Source organism: Hemicordylus capensis, chromosome 5 (genome assembly GCF_027244095.1).
Source record: "Hemicordylus capensis ecotype Gifberg chromosome 5, rHemCap1.1.pri, whole genome shotgun sequence".
Taxonomy (NCBI): domain Eukaryota; kingdom Metazoa; phylum Chordata; class Lepidosauria; order Squamata; family Cordylidae; genus Hemicordylus; species Hemicordylus capensis.
In genome coordinates, this window is record NC_069661.1 from 216,521,205 (window position 1) to 216,537,977 (window position 16,773).

A 16,773-nucleotide genomic window follows, 5' to 3' on the forward strand; every position below is an offset into this window, starting at 1 on the left:
CCCACAAGGGGCCGCCAGAGAGAGGGGTGAACACAGGCCCCCTCTCCCCTAGCTAAGCCCCTGTGAGCATCCCTCTATACAGTCCAAGTTGGAGATCAAGATGTTTCTTCTTACCCAACAGCAAAAACTGGCCTCTACCATATTGCAGTTGGTTTACACAATGAAAGTCAGATTAAATACCTGGCTTCCTGAGTGAGTGAACTATTGAACTAAAATCTCTTCAGAAAGAAGAAATGTTCCATTTTCTAAAGGCAAATGCACCATCTCTGTTTGTTTATGTGTTGTTTTAGGGCCTGAGACTGCTGGACATGAACAATTAATGGCTTTTTGCTGTTTGTATTGGACTCCATCTTTGCCAGGCCCTTGCTGTTTTGTGAACCTCTGGCTCACCACATGGTCATGTTCAGTCCCAGGGCTGGTGATGAGTATTTGCAGGTTCGTCCATTGGGTCTCATGCATTGCAATTCAGAGAGCATAGTTTTAGGTTAAAAAGTTACAGCTTTGTTATCACATGTGTCACTATCATATAAATGTATATGATAGTGACACTATCACTAAATATAAATGTAAATGGATATAAATGTAAAAATAATAATAATAAATAATATCAAAATACCAAATTATTCCTCATTTCAAAATGTCGTGCTCTCTCTGGAGTTGTGAAATCCAGTCAAATTGCTAGAAGCGCTCCAACTGAAAGTTGCACAAATGCAGTTGCACAATGCTACACCCATTATATCCATATCCAATCATTTCGGTTTCACAACCCCATCAGCAGGGTTTACACCAGGCCTGCTCAACTTAGGCCCCCCAGATGTTTTTGGACTACACCTCCCATAATCCCCAGCCACAGTAGCCAATAGCCAAGGGTTATGGGAGTTGTAGGCCAACATCTGCAGGAGGGCCGAAGTTGAACAGGCCTGGTTTACACACACACACACACACACACACACTGGTGTGGGTGGTGCACCAGCTGTCTGTGTTTTGCTGCGTATTATGTCAGCTTCTGTTCCCAAAAAGTAGGTCCATGCTTCCTAATTGTTTGCTTCATAGGTAGCAGAACAGTGGGGGACAAGTATCCCTTCCCTAGTGGAAAATGGCCTGCCACCTCCTTTGGCAGAGTGTTTTTGAGGACACTGGGTCCACAGAGCTGTGGCAGGAACCATAGCCAGTAAATGGACCAATATGCTTCCCCCCCGCTCTCTCTGCATTGTGTGCATACATGACACAGCTTGTCTCCTTAGAATTTTCCTTCCTCTTCCCTCAAATAATTTTGAATGCTGATGTGATTATTAATGGTACATTGGTACAGCATTACACTGTACAACATTACAATGTACTGCAGGTACATTGGTACATCAAGGAAGTAACTTGCCTAGCAAGCAAGAGGTTGCTGGTTTGAATCCCTGCCGGTATGTTTCCCAGACTATGAGAAACACCTATATCAGGCAGCAGCAATATAGGGAGATGCTGAAAGGCATCATCTCATACTGTGCGTGAGACGGCAATGTTACACCCCTCCTGTATTCTACCAAAGAAAACCACAGGGCTCTGTGGTCGCTAGGACACCGCCAGCACACTGTGATCGAGTCAACACCAACTCAACAGCACAACTTTACATTTGGAGATTTTTGAAATCACAAGCATCACACCTCACCTTATTTTCATCACAGAGGCCCCTTCTGCTCAGAACACCAACAGTGTTCCTTTCTGCCCTGCAAGAGTTCTGCTTGAAAGGCTGTCTGTTCAAAAAAATCAAAGATGGAGCAGAAGGAAGGCAGGGAGAGCATGCCATATGAGCAGTCCTCATGCTGAAAAAACGTAAGGAGACGTGGCCAAACTTCATAACACATAGGAGTATGAACAGACCCAGCTTTACTCTGAATTATGCATGGAAATGTTTCTTTCCTTTTATTTGTGCTTTGACTACTCTTGTACTAATTCATTGGATCGTACACCGCTTCCTCCCGCCCTAAAGCTCGCAGTCCGGAAAGACGCCAGGTGAAGTTAGGCCTGACTGACTTGAGAAAACAGGATATAAGGAGAGTTGGCAATGAGGCCATGCCTTGATCCCTGCTGGGATAAAAGAAACCATCCCGGAACACAGTTGACCTTCACTATTTTTCAAGTGCAGAGTGACTGCGGATCACTTTGTCAAAAGATCTCTCCAACGAGAAAGCCATTTCCCACTGTGTAGACCTCTGCACAGTACTGTGCTTTCCTTCAGTGCTGTTAATGAAACTGAACATGGCTATGCACTTCTGACTAACTTGTGGTCCGAGGTGGGGAATTCGCAAATCTAGAGTGAGCAGCTCATTACAGAATAAATGTGTGCAAAGCTTTGGTCTTGGAAATCAGTGACAGAGTTGGAGTCAAAATACACTCAGTTTTATTGAAGGGTTTGAGGGGTACAGAAAGGAAAAACTGATTAATAAGCAATACAATATTAACTGATAAGACAAATAAGACTAAACTGAAGCTGAATAATAAGACTAAATTAGAGCTAAATTGAATAAGACTAATAAGAGCTAAACTGAAGCTATGGGAGGATTGCTGGTCTTGTGGTAGCAAGCATGAATTGTCCCCTTTGCTAAGCAGGGTCCAACCTGGTTTGCATTTGAATGGGAGACTACGTGTGTGAGTAGTATAAGATATTCCCCTTACGGGAAGACCACTCTGGGAAGACCACCTGCATGCTTGCATGCAGAAGGTTCCAAGTTCCTTCTCTGGCATCTCCAAGAGGGGACAGAGAGACTCCTGCCTGCAACCTTAGAGAAGCTGCTGCCAGTCAGTGTACTGAGCTAGATGGACCAATGGTCTGATTTGGTATAAAACAGTTTCCTAAGCTCACCAAGAGGCATTTTAGCTTGAGATCCAAATTAAAATCCACTCAAGGCTGGCCAGAGAAACGGGCCTTTAGAAAACAGCTTTAGACTTTAAAGAGAGCAAGGAGGAAGGGGAGCGAAAGAGTTTGGAGCATAGGATGGTTAGTATAACTGAATCCTTCCGATGGTGTGTCAGACACTAATTGCTCCACGGGTGCTGAGGGACCTCTCTCCACGAATAAGCAGGAACACAGGATGCAAGAGTGGAGGCATGAGTGCCATGTGCGAGCCAGGAAGCCAGTAAAAGTCTAAAGGTGGTCTGATCGCAGGAGACCAGTTCTCTGATACAGCCATGCATGCTGCACAGATTGGACCTGGGGACAAGCCCAAACTGGAGGCTGAAAGCGAAATGGGCACAATGGCCAAGGCACAGCTGGATAGAATATCTGAAGATGCCAAAACACAAGTACAATCATCCCTTGCCAACTGCTAGGGTTCCATTCTGGCAAAACTTTGCCGTTGGCAAATACGCAGTTGGTGAGGCATTACAGTCTATGGGAAACTGGGGGTTAGGGAAACCATGACTGCAAAAAGACCTAAAAAATAAAGGAAGAAATACCAAAAAATGCAAAAAAAAAAAGGGGGGGGTACCAAAAAATGCTTTTAAAAAATCACAAAATGTAACCCTGTAATATCACCAAGAGTCACCAAGAAGAATGAGTAGATTGAACCTCTGGGGATTTTTAAACCTGCTCCCCCCCCCCTGTCATCACTCAAAGGCCTTTTAAATTGGCCAGGGACAGCAAGGCCGGCAAGGGTCACCCAGAGGAAGGAGCAGATCGAGCTGGGTCACGGTTGGCAAGACCTGTCACCATTTTCTATCCGCATATACACAAAACCGTGGCTGGTAACACAATGGTTGGCAAGGGATGGCTAGACACGCAGCAGGTGAATCTGGCAAAGAAACACACCGATGGGATTCTGGACACAAAGAGGCAACCCTTCGCCAAGGCCACCTGCAGGCCATACCTCTTTCCTGAGAAGGGTGGCATCCGTGGTGGACAAAATAATACATGTTGCTGAATAAATTACTAATGAGCGGATCTTAAGGTACAATGAGGTGAAAAGGTGGTCTAAGCAACCTGTATGCAAAAACATTGAATAGGCGGACTCAGAATTGATCTCAGGTCAGAAAGACCTTCCAGATGGAAGACTGGGATTTCTTTAACATATTGAGCACTCTCCCTGTGCTTCATGCCAACCATTAAAGCTTATGTTAGAGGGATGAGCCTGCTGCCATCTTATCTATTCTGCCTGTGATTCGCTAATCCTCCTCTGTGCCAACAAAGAAAGGAGTTTCTTCTACTGCTCAGAGCAACAACTTCTCTTTTAACTAGGGTCTACTCAGCATCCTTATCTGTGCTTGAACATGTTGGAAGTAAAGGACTTTGCGCTGTCTCTTTGCCTCAGACAGTGGAGGACAGACTAGTAAGTCAGAGGGCTAGAAGGTCAAAGACATTTGGTCATCACTTCCCGCTGCTCTGATGCTATCCCTTTGAAATGTAGATTGCTAATCTTAGGGGATTCAACTTCCTTCCTCCTTCTCTCTCTTCCTACCTGGCTGTTGACCTTGCAACATGGCAAGTCTCTTGCCCTGCACCATATGTGCAGAGAAGATGGTGAATCCATCTGCATCCATTTAGATAGATAGATTAGAGATCCTAAATCCTCACTTTCCTATCTAGAATGGAGTTCCTTAATAAATACCTTTTATATTGATTTGAAACTAGCAATTGGCTCCAAGTTACTTTACTCTTAGCACACATGCATGCATAACTAAATCCGCTGTGTTTGTGCCTCTGTGCACTCTGCTATATTGAAAAAGGGATTCTCTCACCACAGAGAATTTCCAACAGAACAGAGAGGGCAGCATGGGGAAGAGTTCCCCTTTCAGTCGCCGTGTTCGGCTTGACCCAGAATTATCTTCCCATGCTGCCTACTAAGTGTCTTATCCTTGGGAGTTAGCCCATGCAGGCAAATGGTATGCCTGCGATCCCATGAGTTCAGATAGTCAAAATGGAAACTACAAGCCTATAGTTCCAAATCACATATGGGGTACTGCTGAGAGCCCCCAAACAGGCTGTTCTCTTAACAGTGCTGGGAGAGCCCTTTAAGTGGGGCTGAGCCCTCTCTTAAGAGCTCTAGGAGCAAAGCATTGGGAAGGGCTACACTTCCCAACACTCCATCCACGCCTTCCAAGATGGTGCAGGGACTCAAAAGGGCTCCGTGTCCCTTAAAGGGGCTCCCCCACCAGTGCTGGGAATGGTCATCTCTGCTTGGTGCCTGGGAGCCTGTGCAGTCTTCAGCTTTGGCCAAAGCTTCACACAGGCCCAATAAACAATTGGTCAGGCAGCTGCACTTAGGGTTGATGGAGGCCTGCACTGGCTCCCAGGCCTTACAATGAAGAACACTGCCATTATGCGCTTATGCGATTTTGTGCCATAATCGATTCCACAAAGAATGAAAGTCCAGTGGTGCTGGAGTACTGGGTTTTGATGTGAAAAGGCCGGATCAAATTACTGCTCAGGCATAAAGCTCATCATGCAGTCCCTCAGCATACCACCTGAGATTGGATTAAGCGCGATTTTTCCCCCTTTTAACTTTAAAGGTTTAAATTTATGTTTTTTATTACTATTATAATAAGGGTAAATTTTATAGTTGTAATTTCACGAAGAGAGGTGAGCGGGAAGTCCATTTTTGTTTATTATGATGGTTATTATTGTTGAAAATTAATAAAAATTGAATTTGGGATGCAGAGATTGGATTAAGCGCCTGCTGTGAGATCTTAGGATCTTACACCAAGGTAACAGATAAATAAATTTTATTATTTATTTATTTATTTATTTATTTATTTATTTATTTATTTAATAAATCTGTATACTGCCCACTACCAAAGTCTCTAGGTGGTTTTACAGCATAAAACAAACCAAGAATAAATGAAAGCAAGACATCGGCCATTATGGGCGATTATCGAGTACAGTCGCCTGTTACTTGAGGTCGGTGTACCTGACGATGGGGCTGCAACGTTGCTCAAAGGTTGTTCAAGAGTCAAAACTGCTCTTTCAAGCTGGTGCTTGAGCGTGGACACCACCACTCTGCAGCTGGAGCTGCAGCTGGGCGCTCTTGAGATGATCTCATTGTGGTAAGAGACATGCTGTCACACCAACGGCCTCCGCAGCTCAATTTGTCTCCAGAAGCTAAAAGTGGGTCCCAGCCTGTTTCATCCATCTTCATATCTTACCTCTTCACAGCATTGCTTTCGCTCGGGGCACATTACTCCTTTTGCCTCACGTTCCAAAAGGGGGTCTGGGAGCCATCGCTTCCCTTGATTTATACCACCACCACCCCCTAAAGGTGCTCTGAGATTGCCTTTATTTTACTGTCGATGTTCCCTCACCCGCCCCAGGCTGCATCTGGTTTGGATTACAGACATTTAGTGTCTTCATCTCTCAGCCATATATCAATTTGCCTTTTCTTCAGCAGGCCTTATTCTGGAGAGCAAAATGACACCCACACTCTGTTTACCTTTTTCCACCTGTAATTGCTTACTGAGTATACAGTATATTGCATTTATTTCACATGAGAGCGCTAAGTTCCTTTCCTTTTCCCAGATATGATATAAATGGTTGCCATCATGAGAAAAAGTAAGAATTTGATCGTTTGTGCAATAAGGTTTTAAGTAAAAGGTTATGTTGCCCATATCGTCCCCTGCTAAGCAAAGAGGCACCTTTTAAAAGTGGAGATTCTCTTTCTTTAACAGGGGGAGAACAACTGGCCCTGTCCATCCCCAGAACAGCATCCCTCCAGTGGCTGTTGCTGGTGTCTAATGTGTCTTTTTAGATTGTGAGCCCTTTGGGGACAGGGAGCCATCTAATTTATTTATTTCTCTCTGTAAACTGCTTTGGGAACTTCTGTTGAAAAGCAATATATAAATAGTAATATTAGTAGTAGTAGTAGTAAATAGAGAGAGTAGTAATAGTAGTATGACCATTACTTTCCAGACCATTTCTCTCTCCACCCTCAATTTCCAATCCTTTTGTTTTGTTTTTTCATTCTCCCGCCCCGCTTACCTTTGTAAGGTAAAGTGTGCTGTAGAGTCAGTGCCGACTCCTGGCGACCACAGAGCCCTGTGGTTGTCCTTAGTAGAATACAGAAAGGGTTTACCATTGTCATCTCCCGCACAGTATGAGATGATGCCTTTCAGCATCTTCCTATATCGATGCCACTGCCCGATATAAGTGTTTCCCATAGTCTGGGAAACATACCAGTAGGGATTCGAACCAGCAACCTCTGGCTTGCTAATCAACTTTGTAGCCACTCATAAAAGGTGTCACACATCGTACAGTTAAGACTGATGTGTATTAATGACTGTCAGAATGATTATTCACTATTGTTTGCTACTGGAAAACCATATATATATATATATATATATATATATATATATATATATATATATAAAAAAAAAACTAAACTCATGCTTCTCTCCCTCTCGCCTCACCCACCATTTTCAGGTTACCGACTGAGCTGCGATGACATTTCACTTTGACGTTTGAAGCTTTTTTTTTTTTTTAAGGAAAGCATTCTGTTTTCCCAGTCCAGCACTGCCCTGTGTGCTCCTGTTTGGTTGATGCATTCTTTCAAGTCTCCGAAAGCTGTCCTCAGCAGTGCAGCTGTGCCTTTGTTTTTCTCCCCTCCTGAGCAGGACATTGGTCTTTCAGTGGGATTGAATTTCTTCATGTTGCATTACAGTCCTGCGCGCCAGCCTTCCCCAGATCATATTGTAGTTGGGGTCCACCCTCCTGTACTTGTTATGAATCAGATATGTTTGGAAATGTGATCACCTCTTTTGCCCATCTCCTCTTATACCTCTCTAATGAAAGGTATTTAAAACATCCACCTTGGAATGGTCTCCTTTTTATTGCACTGCACCCACGCTCTTCCTTCAGAAGTGTTATGTAGATTTCTAAGCCCCCTCTGTAGCATTTAAAGCAAGTGATATTTCTTCTTGTTCTTCATGGGCTCACACAAATACATCAGGGCATCCCCCATGCTGTTATTACAACCATGTTAATGCCTATATTTACTAAGGAGGCAATTATGTGGAAGAAGTGAGCGCAGCCTGACCTACATTGCCTCTGTGAATTAACAGTCCTTATACCTTGTCTCTGAAATCACGGGCTGCCTTCCTTCGTGGGTAACTAGTCTAGAGTGAGAAGACAACACATTAATTAGACATTAGCAGCAGACCTCATGAATGGCTGAGACGTGGCATGGGGTGGAATGCTCTCTGTGTGAAAAAGTGTCTGCTTCCTGTGTCAAGGGAATAGCAAGCCTGTGCTCAGAAGAAATTGTGCAGGTCATGAACTTCTTTCATTGGCATACATTCCTCCAGTGATCTTCACTATTTTTCAAGCGGTGCCACCTTGGCACAAAAAAAACCCCCTTCACGGTGAGAGCCATTTCCCACTGTGCTAAGCGACCTCCACATGGTGCTGCGTTTTTCTCAGTGCTGGGAGGACTCTTTAAGAGAGGAGGAGGAAGCCCTCTCTTAAGAGCTCAGGGAGGAAAGCACTGGGAAGAGAAGGGCTACACTTCCCAATACTCTGTGCAGGACTTCCAAGGTGGCACAGGGGCTCAAGAGTGCTCCATTTCCCTTAAAGGAGCCCCCCCACACACACACGCTTGGCAAAGCTCAGCACTGCAGGGAGGGAAGAGGGCCACCTCCTCATGGTGCCAGGGTGACTGTGCAGAATATTCAGCTTTGGCCTATGCTTCACACAGGCCCAATAAGCAATTATTTGGGAAGCCACACTTATAGTTGGCGAGGGCTGCCAGTGTTCCTCGGTCCTTATGATGAAGAGCATGGAATTACCCTGATGGTAATGTTTGGGGTTTTGAAGATGCCAGAGTGCTTTTGGTGAGGACAGTAGGGGTATGCTCGAACCAAAAAACAGTCTGGTTAGGATACAGATCTAGTCAAACCAAACTTCGTTGCTCTTAACCAGTTTGGTGGAACTAACTGGCTGTTTTGTTCCATTCGATCGAACCGATTTGGGCGGTTCAGGCAGCCATTACTTGTAAAAGGGAATCAAAGGGTAAGGATCAGCCAGGCAGGAGTAGCAAGGGAGGGAAAAGGGTGCTTACCCAGGTGGGGCAGCCACCGGTGCCACTGCTCACCCTCTTGGTGCGGCCCAAACCACACTCTCCCCACCTGTACCAAGCCTTCGATCATTTGAGTGGTGTCCATGCATGCGTGGATGCCACGCAAATGGCCTCCATGCATGTGTGGAGGCCAGAACCAGGCTGCTGCCAAGCCAACGGCTTGGTAAAGGAGGAGGGAGCATACTTGGGGTGCACCAGGAGGGGTAGTAGCAGTGAGCAGCAGCAGTCCCACTGCCCAGGTAAAGCACCTTTTCCCTCTCTCGCCGCCCCTGCCCAGCCACCTCTTACCCATATCATACCAGTTTGCCCAAACCAGGCCTGGTTTGTTGGTCCGCAATCAAACCCCTGAATCAGGCATGAACCATTTGTGCACACCGCTAGAAGACAGCAATGCAGGCCAAAGAAATGGAAAAATTGGAGTTGGTGTCGGTTTGAATCCGACTCCAGAACGAACACCCCCTGACTGTTCAGGGGTTCATGGACTTTTTTTTTTAAACTAAATTTTTTTTAAAAGACACTTACTCCCTCCGGGGGAGTTGTTGGAGGCGGGAGGGGGGCCGTGGAGGTTCCCCCTCACCCCACCGGCCTCAATGCAGCCCGAACTGGCCCATTTGGCCGGCTCTTCGGCCCATTCGGGTCTTCCCCCTCAGCACGGTGGCCATTTTGGAGGCCACCACGCCTGTGCAAATAGCCTCTGAGAGCTGGTTCGGGCTGCATTGAGGCTGGCGGAGGGGGAGGGGGACACCCCCGCCACCGCCTCCAACAACTCCCCCAGAAAGAGTAAGTGACTTTGTAAATAAACTTTAAAAAAAAAAAAGTGAGTAAAAAAACAAAAAGGTCCGCGAACCCGCCCCCCAGACCGAACTGAACCAGGGGGGTTCGAGGGGGTGCAGGACCAAACTGGCCCGATCAGGTTCGAGTCCGGTCCAGACTCAAACCAAACCAGGCCAGCCGGTTCGGTGCACATCCCTACTGGAAACATGGAGTTGGAGTTCTAAATAAAATAGTTTATTTATGAAATCCATCAGGGAGATAAGGTCTTATCTATCATGCCTCACTGCAAGCTACACACAGGAAGAAAGGAGAAGGGAGAAGAAGGAAGGTGAGAGAATGAAACCTGAGACAGTCGAAAAAAGGGGAAGGAGAGTACAGAACACATGGTCAGAGAGGGAATGCCCTTATTGGCTATCTCTACCCCTAATGCACCTAGAGGTCAGTAGGGTTGCTGCTGCTAAGAGCCGATGCCATCAGGAGCTGCATCTCCAACACCCCTTTTCGTCTCGGCCACCAATCTGCAACTCCCATCTTCTCTAGAAGAATCTGGAACCAGTATCCTCTGGTAGCAGCTTGGTCAGCCCATCTGCTATCATGTATTGAGTTGGGCAGTTCTTCAGCTTAATTAACCCATTATCTTGTGCCTCTCAAATATAGTGGTGCTTTGCATCTGTGCTTTGTTCCATCAGAGGGAGTTGGATGCACCCTTGGTTGTCCTCAAACGTCTCAGTTGGCTTTGGCTCATCAATTCCAGTCTAATAGTAACTTGTGCAGTCATGTGGCTTCTTGACATGCTTGACTAACTGATATTTGCTTCATTTCTATGGATGAAAGTGCAACAACTGATTGCTTCCAGCTAGTCCAACTGATGGCTCCACCTCCATAGAAAAACAGGTGTCCACTTGTGGACTTGCAATCAGTTCTGTGTTCAGCCCAATCCGCGTCACTGCTTGCTGGTATTAAGAATTTGAAGTGTGCAGTACCTTTCAGGTATCTTCCCAGCCTTTTTACTATGGTTCAATCATTCTTGGTTGGTGCACTTACTCTTCTGCTCAGAATTCCCACTGCTGCAACTAAGTCTGGCTTTGTGACTTGCTATGTACAGAAGTTTCCCAATTGTTCTTCTGTGTAGACTGTTGTCTGGCAGTGGCTCACAGTCCTGAGCTTGCTTCAGGACATTTGTCTCCATTGGTGTACTGACCTCATTGGCATCTGTCAGTTTCAGACATTCTAGGAGATCCTTTACCTTTTGTTTCTGATTGAGAAGGTAACTTCCATCCTCTTCTCCTTCTATTTGAATGCCAAGATAATGTGAAAGAGCTAGGAAACATTTTGTATCGATCTGGCCCTTCTTTATCCTAAAGAGTTAACCAGAAGTGAACCGTGTTCTGTCTGTCAGGCAGTGACCTCTAGGGATCAGCCACTAAGCACATGGTGATCGGGACCTAGAGGGGCCTTGAGGAAGGAAGTGAAGAGGTTCTTTGTTCTTGTGCAGTTGGAGCCAGGCAGGGGAAGCAACAGGTTGGCTGGTCAAGCCATGGCAGCAACCAGGAACTCTGCAGGGGCCTGAAGTCTCTACCATGGTTTTGGTAAGTTCAGGGAAGATGCCAGGGCTTGGCTTCGGAGAAAGGTTTAGCCAAGGAACCGTGTGTTAGGTAGCTGGCATCAGATTTCTTTATTTTAGTGCTTTGCAGATCCTTACAACTGGTCTATTGTGTATTAACTGTAATGTAAGAATGCTGAACCTCTGCCCTTTTTCTCCATTCAGGGCACTGCAAAAGTCTCTGTAACCTTTAAAGGTGCTTTTAAAGGTTCCTTACAACTGGGGGTGTTTTCTTTTGTATTTTCTTGCATTTATGTTCTATGCAATTGAGTAACCAAAATCTTTAAGTGTGCTACTACAAATACCAGTGGAGTGTTCTTTGGAAGTAATCTTGTAAAGTACTGAGTGTTTGCTGTTACGTGTAACTGAATCTGAGAGAGAGCCTTGGACTGAAGCAGTCTGTAGTATTTTGAATAAAGGTTCTTTTTCGTTTTGTCCCTTTACAATTTTAACCAGCCTCTTTGAGTGGATTTTCAGCTCAGGAAAGGGGGGGATGGAAAGCAGTTTTACTCTGGTGCAAACATGCCTCAAGTTTGATTGGTCAGCTGCACACTACCATGTTTTCCTCCTCATGCGTAGGCTTCATGTGGGAGGTTTTTGTATTTTTCCATTTGGTTAAGAGGAAGAGGGTCTGCCTGGACACTCGCCCAAATCTAAGGAGAAGGGAAACCCTGTAAATTAGGTTGTGGTGGCACCTAGGGATGTGCACAGAACCAGTGGTTCTGCCAGTTCGGAGACGGCGGGGGTGCGCATTGGGGACTTCTGGCCATATCTGGCCAACGGGGCATCAGGGAGGTACACTGCCGGCCCGATCAGCTTTCTTAACAAAGGACGCCAGTGGCGGAGGGAAGCAGCAGGAGCGGTAAGTGCACCCTCCCCCACTCTTAAAGCAGCACCCCCGCCATCTTCAAACCGCCCTGAGGATGTTCTATGCACATCCCTAGTGGCAGCATGTTTTCTACCAGGTTAAGTTTAAAGGAACAGCCTTTGTTGAGCAAACATGGTGGGAATGAATCAGCATTATTCTTTCCCCCATGTGGACTTGCTCTGAGACAAAGGCTAGGCTTGAATCCGCCATTCACTCTAGTCACTATTCATTACACATTTCCTTTCTACCTCTTTGCTTAGGTGCTCCACAAACTCATGACTATCTTGTTTCTTTTCATAGCAAATAATCAAGTCATCAACGTAATCAACAGGTTTGTGGATAAAGGTGATCCAGTTGACATAGTATACCTGGACTTCCAAAAAGCTTTCAACAAAGTTCCTCATCAAAGACTCTTGAGAAAACTTAGCAGTCATGGGATAAGGGGACAAGCTCATGTGTGGATTGGTAACTGGTTGAAGGACAGGAAACAGGGTAGGTATAAATAGACAGTTTTCTAAATGGAAGGAAATAAGAAGTGGGGTCACCCAGGGATTTGTACTGGGACCAGTGTTTTTAAAATTTATTCATAAATGATCTAGTAAGCAGCGAGGTGGCCAAATTTGCAGACAACACCAAACTATTTAGAATAGTGAAATCCAAAACAGATTGTGAGGTGCTCCAAAAGGATCTCTCCAAAACTGGGGGAGTGGGTGACAAAATGGCAAATGCTGCAGTTCAGTGTGGGCAAGTTTAAAGTGATGCATGTTGGGGCAAAAAAACCCAACTTCACATATAAGCTGATGGGATCTGAGCTGTCGGTGACTGACCAGAAGAGGGATCTTGGCTTGGGGTTATTGACGTTGAAAGTGTCAACTCAGTGTGTGTGCAGCGGCTGTGAAAAAGGCCAATTCCATGCTAGGGATCATTAGGAAGGGGATTGAAAATAAAAATGCTAATATTATAGCGCCCTTATACAAAACTATGGTGTGGCCACACTTGGGGTACTGGATACAGTTCTGGTCACCATACCTAAAAAGAGAACATTGTAAAACTGGAAAAGGTGCAGAAGAGGGCAACCAAGGTGATCAGTGCCCTAGAGCCCCCACCTTATGAGGCAAGGCTACAACACCTGGGGCTTTTTAGTTTAGAAAAAAGATGACCGAGGGTGACATGATAGAGGTCTATAAAATTATGCATGGTGTGGAGAAAGTTGATTGACATTTTTCTCCCTCTCACATAACACTAGAACCATGGGTCATCCCATGAAACTGATTGACAAGAAATTTAGGACCAAGAAAAGAAAGTACTTTTTCACACAACACATAATCAACATGTGGAATTCTCTGCCACAAAATTTGGTGACATCCAACAACCTAGATGGCTTTAAGAGGGGTTTGGATAACTTTATGGAGGAGACATCTATCAACGGCTACTAGTCTGAGGGCTACAGGCCACCTCCAGCCTCAGAGGAAGGATGCCTCTGAATACCAGTTGCAGGGGAGCAACAGCAGGAGAGAGGGCATGCCCTCAGCTCTTGCCTTAGCCTATGGGCTTCCCAGTGGTACTTGGTGGGACACTGTGTGAAATAGGACACTGGATTAGATGGGCCCTGAGCCTGATCCAGCAGGGCTGTTCTAAGAAGTCAAAATATTAGTTCATGTATCATTCTTGAATCTCGAGTATAGGTAGGGATCTACTTTTCCTTGTGTGTACCCCTCGTTGAGTAACATCTGGTTCAGCTTCTGATTCCCTGCTCTAGCAGCTTGCTTCAAGCCATAGATGCTTTTCTGGAGTTTGTATACAAGCCTCTCTTTTCCAGGTTCTTCAAATCCTTCCTGGTGGCTGCTCCATGTAGATGTCTTCCTCTATTTCTCCATGCAGAAATGCCTTTTCACATCTAAGTGATCAACTTGCATCTTTCTTGCTGCTATACTGAGCAGTGTTCTTACAGAAGTATGCTTCATGACAGGTAAAAAAGTCTCATCATAGTCTTCACTATATTTTTTAGAGTATCCCTTGGCTACTAAACTGCTTTTGTAGCTCTCGATGTCTCCTTCTCCATTGTATTTGGTTTTGAAGACCCATTTGCAGCATACTGACTTTCTTCCAGCAGTTAGTTCCACAAGTGTCCAAGTTTTATTTTGGTGTAGAGATTCTATTTCTTCTTCTGCAGCTTTTCTCCAACTTTTAGTTTCATACAGTATGTTGGTAGTCTTTCAGTGTCTTCCCATGTGCAGAGCTCCTGAGTCTCTTGCTTTCTGGACATGTAGGGGAGAGAGGGAGAGGGGAGAGGGGAGAGGGAGAGAGATCATCTGGAGCCTGCAGGCTGCCTAGTATAGGAAGTATAGAAGTGAAAGAAGACAAACCAGTGTTCCAAGAAAGTTATAAGGATATTGGTACGTTCCCTCCGCACCACATTAGGAAATTGTTCCTCCTTAGCAGAGCAGCTAAAATCCAACAAGTGAGATGGATCCAATTTTTCACAGACATCTGTGGCCCATCACCAAGGTTTCACAAATCCCTTAGCCCTTGTTAAGCTAGCTGAGGCACTTTAAAGTGGCAGTGCTTATCTTTAGCAGGGGGAGAGCAACTGTCCATATTCAATCCAGCATAGTGCCCCCGCATCACCACCAGTGGCTGTAGCGGGCGTCTCGTTTGTGTGTGTGCATGCTTAGACTGTAAGGCCTTTGGGGACAGTAAACCATTTTCTCATACCTTTCCCTGTGTAACCACTTTGAGAATGTTTTCCATTGTTAAAACATATTACACAACTTATGTTTAATAATAATGGCAGAAATCCAGCACAGCCCTCCAGCAACAGGGGGGCGGCTGTGGAGCCACAAGAAGCCTTCAGAGTCCCTGCACTGAATGTTTCTTTACACAATGGACCAGGAACAGAGGGACCCACAGGGGAACAATGTTTGCATCTCTTTCTCCCCTCCAAAAGCTCTTTCCATGTATAAATATGTCCCTGAGAGCTGCATGACCCTCAGGGACATATTTATAGAAGTGGACAGCTTTTTTTTAGAGGGAGCGGAGAGATGCAAACATTGCTTCCTCCTCCCCCTCCACGCTTGGACTGTTGCACAAAGAAGCCTCCAGGCAGGGACCTTGAAGGCTTCTTGTAGATTGCAGTCCTCCTTCCATCACCAGAGGGTTGCACTGAGTGTTGGCCATTAAGAACAGGAAAAGTCATATTTGGAGAAGTACTATATCTCAGTAGCTGAGCATGGTCTATTGCATGCATTAACTGTTCCTGTAGCACTCCCAGGGTGCTCAGTGTTATGCATTTCTTGATTAATTTACGATCGCAACAGCTAGGCAAAGTATTCTCATGATGGTTATTTTCTTTTATAGATATTGAACCACCATACATGAGAGACTGTGGCTTATACAGTGGATCTGTAGCAAAACTGGGGTTAAAATGCAGCTCAGAAAGGCTCCGAGTGCTTGAAATGTGTCATTCATCATGTATGCGGTTAGAGTTTATAAACATACGTATGTTACAGTGGTTATCCAAACTGTGGTAACTGTTGGCATTCATTCTTGAGTATTAAATACAATCTGGGCTGGTGGCTGACACAGAGTAGCACACTGACCTTGGCAGCAGGATGAGTGAGTGGGAATCATGGTGGGGAGTGAAGGGGTAATAGAGCTAGGGGCTGAACAGGTATGCTGGGGAGTGAGGGGGCACCTTGGCAGCCCCACCCAGGTCCCACAGCCCAGAGACATTTGTCCCCAACTTCCACTCTATTATCCCTAGACATCTGAAAGGTCAGGTTCACATTACGTGCAAGTTTCCCAGACAGGGAGGTTTTTGGTTTTTTTTAAGAGTATGCCAAAATTGGACTAACAGAGAAAAGGGGGTGGGGGATAACGAGACATTCAAAAATAACATCTTTAAAAAATCAATAGACTGCACAGTTTACTTGAAATTAAATACACAGAGTCCAGTCATCATTCACTATCTGTGTGCCAAATTCCAGAACTCTCTACCCAGCCATTACTCAGTTCTAAATTCACCCACCCACCTCACCCCTTTTCCCCGTATACTTGGTTTGAAAAAATGTCCTTGCATGATTCTGCAATGGTGTGGTTGCACACCAAAAGCAAAAACTCTGCCTCAGAGAATAACAACTGCCATCCAGGAAAAAAATTGCTTTGCAGATGCCATTTTGTATTTCCATTACCATTTGACAATTTGTCATTCAAATGATAGTTTGAATGATATTTCTGGATTATATCCAGTCTTGAGTACAGTACAGTATGTGAAAACTGCTATGGATTTTGGATTTGCCTGTCCATTGTTCTAGTGCACCACTGGCATTACCAGAGAAAAATTAATAATTATATATATTGCCCAGAAGTTGACTGCAGGGCACAGGAAACAAGTCTGCCCAGTTAGGAATTGAGAGGGGTGGCAAATGGAGCCAACACTCCCCAACACTATTCCCTCTAACTGGGGAGTCCCAGATGTTGTT

General features: G+C 45.2%; 2 long non-coding RNA genes across 3 annotated transcripts in view; both read left to right on the plus strand.

Moving 5' to 3' along the window:
• LOC128325749 (uncharacterized) overlaps positions 1 to 7,781 on the plus strand; it is a 61,847-nt gene extending 54,066 nt beyond the window's left edge. Inside the window, exons 4-5 of one of the 2 annotated variants that reach the window (XR_008307593.1) lie at positions 291 to 435; positions 7,397 to 7,781. This is a non-coding gene — a long non-coding RNA (uncharacterized LOC128325749). The remainder of the gene's footprint in view (positions 1 to 290; positions 436 to 7,396) is intronic. The other variant, XR_008307596.1, reaches the window with a different exon arrangement.
• A 4,899-nt stretch (positions 7,782 to 12,680) lies between these two features.
• LOC128326325 (uncharacterized) lies at positions 12,681 to 15,737 on the plus strand. The gene is made up of 3 exons (XR_008307985.1): positions 12,681 to 12,784; positions 14,112 to 14,261; positions 15,650 to 15,737. It is a non-coding gene; the product is annotated as an uncharacterized LOC128326325 (long non-coding RNA).
• Positions 15,738 to 16,773: the final 1,036 nt, after the last annotated feature.